This window comes from Mustela nigripes, chromosome 15, assembly GCF_022355385.1.
Source record: "Mustela nigripes isolate SB6536 chromosome 15, MUSNIG.SB6536, whole genome shotgun sequence".
NCBI lineage: Eukaryota > Metazoa > Chordata > Mammalia > Carnivora > Mustelidae > Mustela > Mustela nigripes.
In genome coordinates this window covers 42,535,320-42,546,930 of record NC_081571.1, presented here as the reverse complement: position 1 = coordinate 42,546,930, position 11,611 = coordinate 42,535,320, and the positions used below count along the sequence as shown (strand labels likewise).

General features: G+C 34.4%; 1 pseudogene; it reads right to left on the bottom strand.

Moving 5' to 3' along the window:
• Window positions 1-410: 410 nt before the first annotated feature.
• On the bottom strand, window positions 411-1,125 carry LOC132002492 (synaptonemal complex protein 3-like; annotated as a pseudogene).
• Window positions 1,126-11,611: the final 10,486 nt, after the last annotated feature.

Below are 11,611 nucleotides of genomic sequence, written 5' to 3'. Positions count from 1 at the left end.
TCCCCTTCAAAACCGAGAGTATGGCTACCGTGAATCTTTTCTTCAGAACAACTTCCCCACTTCCTTTCTTCAAACTTCTCTTTCTCCATGCCTGCTACCTCATCCATTTCCTACTATATTTCCTACAATGTTACTCTTTTTTTAATTAAATCATCTTTATTGCTAAAAGTTAATTAACAAGTGTTAAAGAGAAAAATTCACTATTACTATTAAAGATCTGGACTCACATTACTGTTCAGTTTTATCTGAAGGTTAACAGAAGGAAGGGTCTTGCACTTAAGCTAACAATGAACATGATGTATTATTTTAAACTAGAATTTTTAAACCACTCTAAAAGAATTACACGCCTCTTAGCTAATGTTGTAGTTGTATCATATTACTTAAATTCAAGTTCTTCCTTCAAAGAGTCATCAGAATAACATGGACTGAAGAGACTTTCGAACACTTGCCATCTCTTGCTACTGAGTTTCCATCATTTTTTTTTTTTTTTGCAATATAGCCACTTCTTTTCTGTTCATTTTGTGCAACAGTAAGTAGACTATCGTGATTCTTCTCCAAATCCTCCATACTCTTTATGAACTGCTCATGTAACCGTCTAATTGTTTTCAGTCTCTGGCTCTGAACAATTCTGGATTGTTGGAAAAACTTTTGTTGCCGTCGAAACATGTTAGCTAGTTTTTCTTCTTGTTCCTCAGATTTCTGCACATCTATATCCCACTGCTGAAACAAATTGAGAAATTACTGAGAATATTCTTGGTCAAGCTTCTGCCTTTGCTCTTGCTGGGTTTTCCAAACATGTTCAGTTTTCTGGTTCCTAGTTTTGAGAGAAGCTTTGGTATACAATTCTAGTCTTTTTCTCTTGGCAAGAAGAGCCTTGTTAATGTCAGCTCCAAATCTTTCCAGCTCCAAATCTTTCCCCCCCCCCCCCCCCATATCTTCAAATACTGCTGCAGAAGTCCTTTTCTTCCCATGCTTCTTAATTACTGGAGTCTTCCCTTCCATAACATCCTCCTCTGAACCACTCAGATCTTTTTTATCTTCCTTCTCAAAGTCATAGGCTCTTACAACCTGATCCTCCATTGATGTCTTCCCAGATTTCCCTGTATGTTTTCTTCCATACACCATATTTAGATGTTTTCTGAAGTGCCTGTCCACTTAGCCAGCATGACGCTCCTCTCTTCAATGCTACTCTTAAATGATTTTACTCCATACCATAAAATAAAAGCTCACTGGGTATCAAAAATATCAAGTTAAATAAATTTATTACCATCTTCTCCTTCTTCTGAGAAGCTGTGCAATTTTTGGTAGCGCTGTTAGAGAACAGTATATTTCTCCTTCAAATGGCATGAGTAACTTAACTCATATTCCTTTCAATGGCGGAAATGTTTCTTTGTTCATACGTGTCCTTCCCATCCTTCTCACTCAGGCATATTTTAATTATTAATAAATATTTTTCTTGGGGCGCCTGGGTGGCTCAGTGGGTTAAAGCCTCTGCCTTCAGCTCAGGTCATGATCCCAGGGTCCTGGGATCGAGCCCCGCATCAGGCTGTCCGCTCCGCGGAGAGCCTGCTTCCTCCTCTCTCTCTCTCTCTGCCTGCCTCTCTGTCTGTCTGTCAAATAAATAAATACTTGTGATCTGTCTGTCAAATAAATAAATAAAATCTTAAAAAATATATTTTTCTTTCTTATTTTCTCAATCTTTCCCCATATAGTCTTATAATTTTTACACATTGTTGGGAAACTTTCCTTAAAATCTAATAGTAATAATAATAATAACAAGAAGAAAAAGGAGGAGAAAGGGAAGAGAATGGAAATGATAATGGAAAAAACAAAAACTCAGCTTCATACTCCTTACTAACTTCTACTTATACCCTGCTTTTCTTGGCCCTCAGATTTGAAAGCACAGTGGAACCTACTGCCTTTTCTTTTATTTCCCAGTCCATTCCAATCTCATTACCTTATAGGTCCTTTGTGGTTCATGATAACAGTATCTCTAAATTCAATAGATATATATTATAAAGACCTCTAGGTTTTCACCAAAATTCATGTTGTTTTTCCTTCTTAAGCACATAGGTCTCCCTTAGAATTTAGATGTGGTTAATAACAACAGTTCTAGGCTATGAGATTTAAGTTGATGTATCATTTATGAGCCAGAAATTTTAAGAAGGTGGGTTTCTGGGTGGTGGGGTTATATGGACATTAGGGAGGGTATGTGCTATGGTGAGTGCTGTGAAGTGTGTAAACCTGGTGATTCACAGCCCTGTACCTCTGGGGCTACTAATATATTATATGTTAATTAAAAAAAAAATATATATATATATATATTTTATATTTTTTTAAAGAAAAGGGTTTCTCCATGTTCTTTTGTTTTCTTTTCCATTGCCTGGGTATAGACAAAGATGAGAGGCATTGAGAATAGTGGGAAATAAACCATGAGAGAAACAACATTTGAGTCATCACCTGGGGGAGATTCTTCTGCTAACTAGGACCATACATTTGACAATACAGGATAAAAGAGGAATACACTTCTTTTCTGCTTGAAATACACATTTTTGTATCAAATTTTCTGTGGCCTAGGCAACCCTACAATTGCAGCAATTTATTTGGTCTAAATATTTTGTCCTTATTATACTTGACATCCACATTTAGCAATGCTGATAAGACCTCCTTCATTTCTTTGTCTTTCTAAATTTTTTTTTTTTTTTTTTTTTTTTTTGTCAGAGAGAGAGGGAGAGAGAGCGAACACAAGCAGACAGAATGGCAGGCAGAGGCAGAGGCAGAGGGAGAAGCAGGCTTCCTGCCGAGCAAGGAACCCGATGTGGGACTCGATCCCAGGACACTGGGATCATGACCTGAGTCAAAGGCAGCTTCTTAACCAACTGAGCCGCCCAGGCGTCCCTCGTTGTCGTTCCATATGAAAAACCACTGATATTGGTCCTCACTCTTACTGCTTCCCTTTGCAGACTTTTCTGCAGTATTCTTAACTATTAGTATTCTTCAAAGCTTGGGTGAGGAACTACTCTCTTCTTAATCTATTTCTTGAAGCAATGACTTCCATTACCACATCCATGTAAAATCAATGTCACATGATTTCCAGACTCATGTATCCAACTTATTCCTCACACCTTCAATGTAGCTTCGCAAGGTCATGACAAAATCATTGTTCCAATACTGAAATTTTGATTAGTGTTCCTTCATCACAGTTATTCCCAAATATTGAGAAAAATCTTGAAATGGTTACAAAAAGATTACCTTCTGTAATTCTGGGATTCCTGTGAAACCATGTTTCCTGGCATTGTCCTTAAATTATTGACAACTCTCTGAGCAGTAGATAACTAATAGCAATCTACACTATCCTTGTCAATAGAGCGGCAACTCAACTTTGACAGAAAGTCCATTGATTTCCATCCCCCATTGTGAAAGAAGCCATCTTTACAACAACAAATTTATTTCAGCCTTCTTGATTGCCTATATGTTTGGCTATGCTCTTTTGAATGAACTGTTATCTTCTTAGTGAGTAAAATTGAATTAACTGGGCCATAATGTTAAAGTTTTGGGATGTGTCCATTTTTTTTTATTTATTTTTATTTTCAGCATAACAGTATTTAGTATTTTTGCACCACACCTGGTGCTCCATGCAATCCGTGCCCTCTATAATACCCACCACTTGGTACCCCGACCTCCCACCCCCCGCCCTTTCAAAACCCTCAGATTGTTTTTCAGAGTCCATAGTCTCTCATGGTTCACCTCCCCTTCCAATTTCCCTCAACTCCCTTCTCCTCTCCATCTCCCCATGTCCTCCATGCTATTTGTTATCCTCCACAAATAAGTGAAACCATATGATAATTGACTCTCCCTGTTTGACTTATTTCACTCAGCATAATTCTCTTCCAGTCCCGTCCATGTTGCTACAAAAGTTGGGTATTCGTCCTTTCTGATGGAGGCATAATACTCCATAGTGCATATGGACCACATCTTCCTTATCCATTCATCCGTTGAAGGGCATCTTGTCCATTTTAAATTTGTTTGAATATCATGATTGTACCTTTAAAAAGTACTATTTTAGTAAAGGTTATCATTATCCATTAGATTGGGAAAAACTGAAATAAAAACATATATTAGATATTATTCCTCATTTATACATACATTCTAAACCAAATCTCGTTTTATTTCTTAAATATTAAATTATTTTAGTGCAATCTACTCCCCATTGTTGCCACATTAACCAAAATCATCATTATCTTTCCCCAGGATTACTGCAGTAGGTATCTCTCACCAATTCCCACCTTTAAATTGCTTTAAATTGTTCTACATACTGTATACAAAGAAAAATCATTTTAAAATTCAGTCATGGCACTTGAACACCTTTATTTTAAAAGTAAAAAAGCCTATTAGAATAAAGCCCCAAATATTTAGTCTTATGTGTTCTCCACCCCTCCGACCTCTGAGATTTCATCTCTTACCATACCTCCCAGACTCTCTCAAATTTGCTTTATATCAGTTCCAATTTGACATGAACCATCAAAGTGCAAGACCTTTGAAAAACATGGTTCCTACCAACTGCAAATGATCTTTCCACAAAAGCCTTCTTCAACCAGTTATTTCTTACTCATAATATATGGTAACATGTGTCCAAGATTTTAAATAAAGCCTTCAATCATGAGAGGTTTTTTTTTTTTCTTAATAAAAATTGCATCTCTGTAGCAGGTTGAAATTTCCAATTAAAAAACAGATATATGAATATGTAAATTTATTTGTCTATAACTCATTTTACTTGGGTCATCAGTCCTCACTTCTGTTAAGTCAAAGAAAATAATACATAGTCTTCTTATTTGTAGTTATTTTCTAGTTTTAGGATTAATCAATTTGTCACTTCTTATCGATTTGAATTTTCAACTCATTAAATTCAAGATTATTCTTCCCCTTTCTCTATGTGAATAATTTAAGTTTTTGGATAAGGAAAGGGGGAGGTTGTATATTAACTTAGAATGTGAATAGGATACACTGACCACATGTGTTTGTTCTTAGCTCAACCCGGACATTTGGTATTTTGTCAGTAACAAAAGGTAAGGTTTCTGGGCCAACTATATTCTCTTATCAGAATGGTCTGTGTTATTCATCCTTCTTGTCCTAACTTGTCCCTTTTCTTTCTGATAAAGGTAGGAAGTGATGTAATATGTTACTACACTTATGTGTGTAAACACACACACACAAAACTAACAAGGTTTGGGGCACTGAAAGGGGAGTGATACAGGTGCTTTTTCTCAGGCAGTCACTTCTTGATCAATCCCAATTATATTTCTATCAATATGCTATGACTTTCTTGTGTTTTCTTGATCTGTACCTTAAATTTCTAAAAGCAGTTGAGGCAAAAATATAATTTGATGTTTTTATTTAATACTTAGAGACTGGGTGTTTTCAGGCAGGTAATTAAATTTATACTTACCTCTGCTTTAATGAATATAAGATATTATAGTGTGGGTTGTTATTGGAATTTGTCAAGTCTCAGTTCTCAAATATACATATTCATTTTGTTTTAAATTTTCAGTCCAGTATCCTCATCCATCTGTAGGTTATATACTAAGCTTTATCAATATAACTCTTACATACTATTCTGTTCTAGTATTGCACTCTTCCATAATTAACTGACTTTGAAAAAACACGTTTTATTTTTGGTTCATACAATTATATGTGTAAACTTCTGGCTGTATAGGTTACTAATACAATGTTACGTAAGAATTAGGGTATGTATGGGGCACCTGGGTGGCTCAGTTGTTTAAATGACTTGGGCTCAGATCATGATCCCAGAGTCCTGGCATTGAGTCCAGCATCTGGCTCCAGCTCCATGGGGAGTCTGCTTCTCCCTGTGACCATCTTTCCTCTCATGTTCTCTCTCACACACACTCTCTCTCTCTCAGATAAATAAAATCTTAAAAAAAAAAATCTTTAAAAAAATCTGAAAAATCTTAAAAAAAAAGAATTAGGATATGTGTGTGTGTGTGTGTCTGCGTGTCTGTGTGTGTGTCCACACACACATGCGTGTTCACTCATGGGCGCACATGAAAGCTTCCACAGATATGTGTCTAATTCTGAATAGAAAACATTTCTTTTTATTTCTTAAATTCTAAGTATTCAAACATTTTAAACATCAGTAACACCAAAATGTTAATTTGAACACAAATAAAAGATTATTCTCAAAAGGAATGGAAAAAGCAGCTTGCTTGCTTTAAATGAAATCTGTTTGGACTTTTAAGTTTTCCTATTCTACTGCATGCTTCCAAGTGGGGAATTGATCATATGAATCTTAAATGTGTAACTGTGTGTTGGAAATAAGATTTTAATTAATGGAACATTATTATTAGACTTCCTTTATCTTCCAAATGTTTCTATTTCTCTGTTCTTTTATTCAGAACACTATGAAGAAAATGTAGCAGTCTCGTAAAGTATATCAGTAACGCACAGAATTGTGTTTCCCTCCAAAAACATCCCATCTGCTACCTGTAGAGACAGGGACTGCAGGGAGGCACTAAATAAAGGTTAAATGATGTCATGTGGGTGGAGCTCTAATCCAACAGGACAGGGGTTCCCATAAGAAGAAGAGATACCAAAAATGGTCTTGTACAGACGAAAGGCAACATGAGTACACACACATCTGACAGGAAATGAGGCTCACAAGAGACCAACTTTGCTGGAAACTTGATCTTATACATCCAGCCTCCAGACTTGTGAGGAAATGAATTTCTCTTGTTTAAGCAACTTAATCTGTGCTATTCTATTTTGATAAGCTTTTATACCACTAAAAAAGATGAATGCAATATCTGTAACTGCATAATAATATGCTGGAAAGGGAACACTTCCAGTAAATTATAAAATAAATTTAACCTCTAAAATTCTGATAATATATAGTTTTGTTCCAACTTACCACTAGAAATATTTTAAACTCCAAGATGGTAAACAAAATGATAAAAATATTATTAAACTTAAGGGAGAGGAATAATTTGTTCATTATCTAATTCATACCACATGTAGCAATGAAAGGAAATCAATTAATTTCTGCCTAACTCAGCTTCACTGAATAATGATATTTTTGTTAATGGGGTGCCTGGCTGACTCAGTTGTTAAAGCATGTGACTCTTGATCTTGGAGTTGTAAGTGTGAGTCCCATATCGGGTGTAAAGATTACTTTTAAAAAATCTATTTTAAAAAATCTTTATCATTTAATTTATTTGAGATGAGTCAAAATTAGAATGGAAAATGCAAATTTCATGTTTCTAAGAACTCTTAGAAAAGAAAGAAGACAAAACACATAGAAGAAAAACTCCTTCTAAATCACTGCAGAGTATATGTGATTGAATTCAACATCAACAGAAAGGTCTTATAAAAATCAGAGTATAATCACTCATTCCTTGAGTCTTAAAGACCCCTGTAACTTATTCAACATAACTTGTTGCCTTATAGCTCAAAAGTGTTGCTTAGGGACATTTTTAAACTTAAATTTTCCTGTTCAGAATGGGAAAGTGTCATTTTCCATCAAAGAGATATGTCTTAATACAAGAAAAACAAGAATGCCATCTTAGTCCCTAGTTTCCTCCCTACAACTTTCCTTTTCTGAACTTCGCTTAAAACACGTTTTCTCATTATTTTGATTTTTGAATACACATATAGGTCATGTTTGTGAAAATGCTGAACAACTTTAGTACCTCCTCTAATCTGGACTCTTTGCCCACTGAGTCTAATATATATACAATCTTTATATCTGCTATCTTCCTGGGTGAAACAATATCATGGATAAAAAGGATATCAATATTGCAGTTCTCCATGACAGGATAGATCAAGAACAAGATGATGGATATTATGGGCAACAAAGGCAGAAAACATGGTTTTATCAGGATGTTTCATGGTTAACTAAAGACACGCTGCCAGCAATCTTCCTTATTTGAAAGTGATTACAAACTTTAATTACATGTGCAAAAAAAAAAAAAAAAAAAAACCTTCACAGCAACACAAACATTAGTGTTTAATTGAATATCTGGTCATTGTATCAGAGCCAAGTTGACACAACAAAGGACCACTACACTTTCAGTGTATTATGATAAACTAAACAGGTGAATTAGTGGTCTAATGATCCCATCATCTGCTTTGCAAATGAAGGGAAGGAATTCATTACCAATCAGGATCAAAATTTTAATATTTGAAGCAAAAGAAGTTTAATTATTTTCAGATTTGTCATCTCTTATCTGGGTCTGGATATGATAGGAGATTAAGGATTTTTTATTAGATAAACATCCACCAAGGGATAGAAGTGCCAGTCAAAGAACCCAAGCTTACTGTAGAAGTGTAAATATGACTGCTGTTGCTTATACACATAAACTCCAGTTGTACATGTCTGCCTTTTCATGGCAAAAACCACTGAATTTTGCACTTTAGTCAGTTGTAAACATTTAACATTAGTGTCACATGATGAGAGTGATCCAATTCTGAAGAGTTTCTCTAAGAATTATAAACATGAGTTGAAAGACTGAGCAATAGCATCCCACAAATGTGGACACTCATTTAATGTCTAGATAGGCAAAATCATGTTCCCCAATGTAATGACAGATGTTAGATAGAAAACCACTTAGTTTATACATCTAGTGGCTAAAACCTAAGGAAAAATTAAAAGAGTACAAACACTTCTTCACCAAAAGGATAGCTTGTATTAAGATGACTGAGGTAGAATAAGAGGTGTGATTTTAGGCTTCAGCATACATTAGTTGAAATAATAATTTCTTCTGAAAGCCCAATATTACCTTATTTTGAGAGGTGTGAACTCTATTGATATCTTATTTGCCCTATTATTTGATAACTTAAGAGCAAGGATAATGTTACATATCATTTTCAGCATGAAAAAAAAACAAATCCACCAAAATCCATAATCCCACATGCATTACAGATAGCAGCTCACGTGTTAATATTAATGATAAAACACTTTCTTTTATTATAGAGCTTTCCAAACTTCATTAGTTCATCACAACCTTAGTAATCCAGTGATTTTTTCACTATGCTCCTAGGCCAAAAGAAATGCCTAACAGTCCTGTTTATTAAAGAAATGACATTCAGTCTACTTAATGTATAATTGTATTTTAACAACTAAGTAGTTGTTTGAAAAAATATTCTTGAATTTAAAAGATAGCATTTTTAAAAAGATTTATATATTTATTTGAGAGGGAGAGAAAGAGAATAAGCTCACTCATAGGGATAGGAGTAGAAGGAGAGAGAGAGAGAGAGAGAGAGAGAGAATCTTAAGCAGATTCCAGGCCCAGCATGGAGCTTGACACAGGGATCCATCCCTTGACCCTGAGATCACTACCTGAGCTGAAACCAAGAGGCAGACTCTTAATCAACTGTGCAACCCGAGACACACAAGCTCCCTCTTTTTAAAGATTGACTTATTTATTTGAGAGAGAAAGAAAAATATATTGTTAAATATTGTTAAATAACCACAATTACTAGTGGGTTGTGTTGTTGGGAATGGACACCATTAGGAATATGATTGAATTTTAAACCATCATTTCTCATTCTACATTAATTTTCACATGGTACTCACTTTTTATCACAAGAGTTGCTGAAAATCCAGCTTAACAAAAATACGATAAAAGGAAACAATTGTAGCCCCAGCAAGAAAACTATAAATCAAATATTTCATGTACTTTTCTATCATATTGAGTGTTAACACATTTCTCTTGAACATTTAAAATGGCATGCTCCTGTGAGTTGGCGGAAGTACCCCTGGGTGTTTTGGTGCACATTTTAAAATTAGAGGTCCTATTAATCTGGTATTTCCTATTGATTACTATAATTTCTTGTTATCTTATCAGCCAATTTAGAAAGTATAACTCTTAGGTCCCTAAAATTTAGCATCCCTGTACCTGGAAAAGCTACTCCAATCAAACAGAGTAGACATACACATATCTACCAAAAGTATACATATTTCTAAATTCATGGAAGGCAATAACTAGTTTCTATCCTCCTATATTCACAGTCCTGTCACAAACACTATAGGTGTGTTCATTTTTTCCTGTGAAAATTTTATGTGTTTTTTACTCCACCATAGTGTAATCTATGATGCTCATCCCTACCAGTTTTTAATTGCCCACTCATGTTATAGCTTATTCCTTAGTAGATAATTACCTGGTAGATTTGCAGGTTATTCAGGTTAACCTGCAAATACTTCTTGCACAAACTAAAGAACTACAAAAAGTCTGATAATCATCTCTACAAGAACTTTTTTTTTTTTTCCCACAGAGATCACGTGTGTTTATCTTATTGATTTCTGTGAAAAAAAAAAAAAATGAAAACCTTTTATCCTTGGGCATGTTTTCATTATTTCAATATGCACCAACTGAATATCTAGTAAATTGCAAGAGAATTTTATAGTCATTGTGGTGAAATCGCAAGAAGCATGTTTTTCCCTGAAGATCTTAAAACCTATTATAAATTTGCACATAAACATGAACCAAATTAGAATGTTAAATGTTTAAGAGAAGGTTTATAAGCTATGTAAAATAGTAATGTTATTCAGAAGTCAATAAACCTCGGCACTCCAACAATCTCAGATCCTAAGTGGGCTGCTTTCTTCTTGAGAAATTCAATGTCAAAGTCACATCTCAACCTTTCTTTCAAGCACTGTTTAAGAGTAATTCTAACTGAGCCTAGGTGAAGAGAAACACTTTTAAAATCTTATTTTAATACCATGTTTAAGGAAGAGTCAGATTTAAGTAATTCTGTTAGAACTTAGGTTTATAAGAAGTTTGATGAATGGCTTCTAAATTCATCTGGATCTTCAACTCTGACTTATAATCTTAAAATGGATACTGAAATAGCGATTATTCTCCACTATCAGTAACCATTCCAATTTCTTATCACATTGCCAAAGTATCAAATTCTAACAGTTTTCTTTCATTCATAAAATGTGAACTTAGTTTTCAATTAAAGGAAAAATTTGGACAATTTAAGATTTCTTTCATATTTTTACTCCCATGTCAACAAATTATTTGTATCATCATCCATCTGTTAACCACCTCTTGTCTGAATCAATACAATGTATTTGGAAGGTATATTCTGTTTTAGAAGATGGTAAGAACACAGTATTTAAGAATCCAATGTTCAGAATTAGAATGACTTGGCTTTAAATTCTAGATTCCTAAAATTACTTCATTGGAGATTTGGTTAAAGATATTGCCTGCCATTCCCAATTTCAAATTAATATATTATAATGATATTTAGCTCATAAGGTTCTTGTGAATATTAAAATTTAAAGTTTCTGACACTTAAGAAGTGCTGTATTGTAAAACCCATATTATATATTTCACCTTGTCAGATTTCCACTTGTATGTTGGTATATTTGAGAGTATTTTCATTTGGTATTTTCAACCATTCTTAGCTTCGTCTGTCTAATCTTACCACACACACCCTTTCTCAATTTTAAGGCAACCTCTGTCAACACACATTTTTGTCATTTCCCTGACAATCTTCTTGGCAAAGGAGTCTGCACTTGATCTTAATCTCTAACTTCTCAGTTTAATTAAAAATGGTTTGTCTTACTGTCCCTTGTCCCTAAGACTTTGTTAAG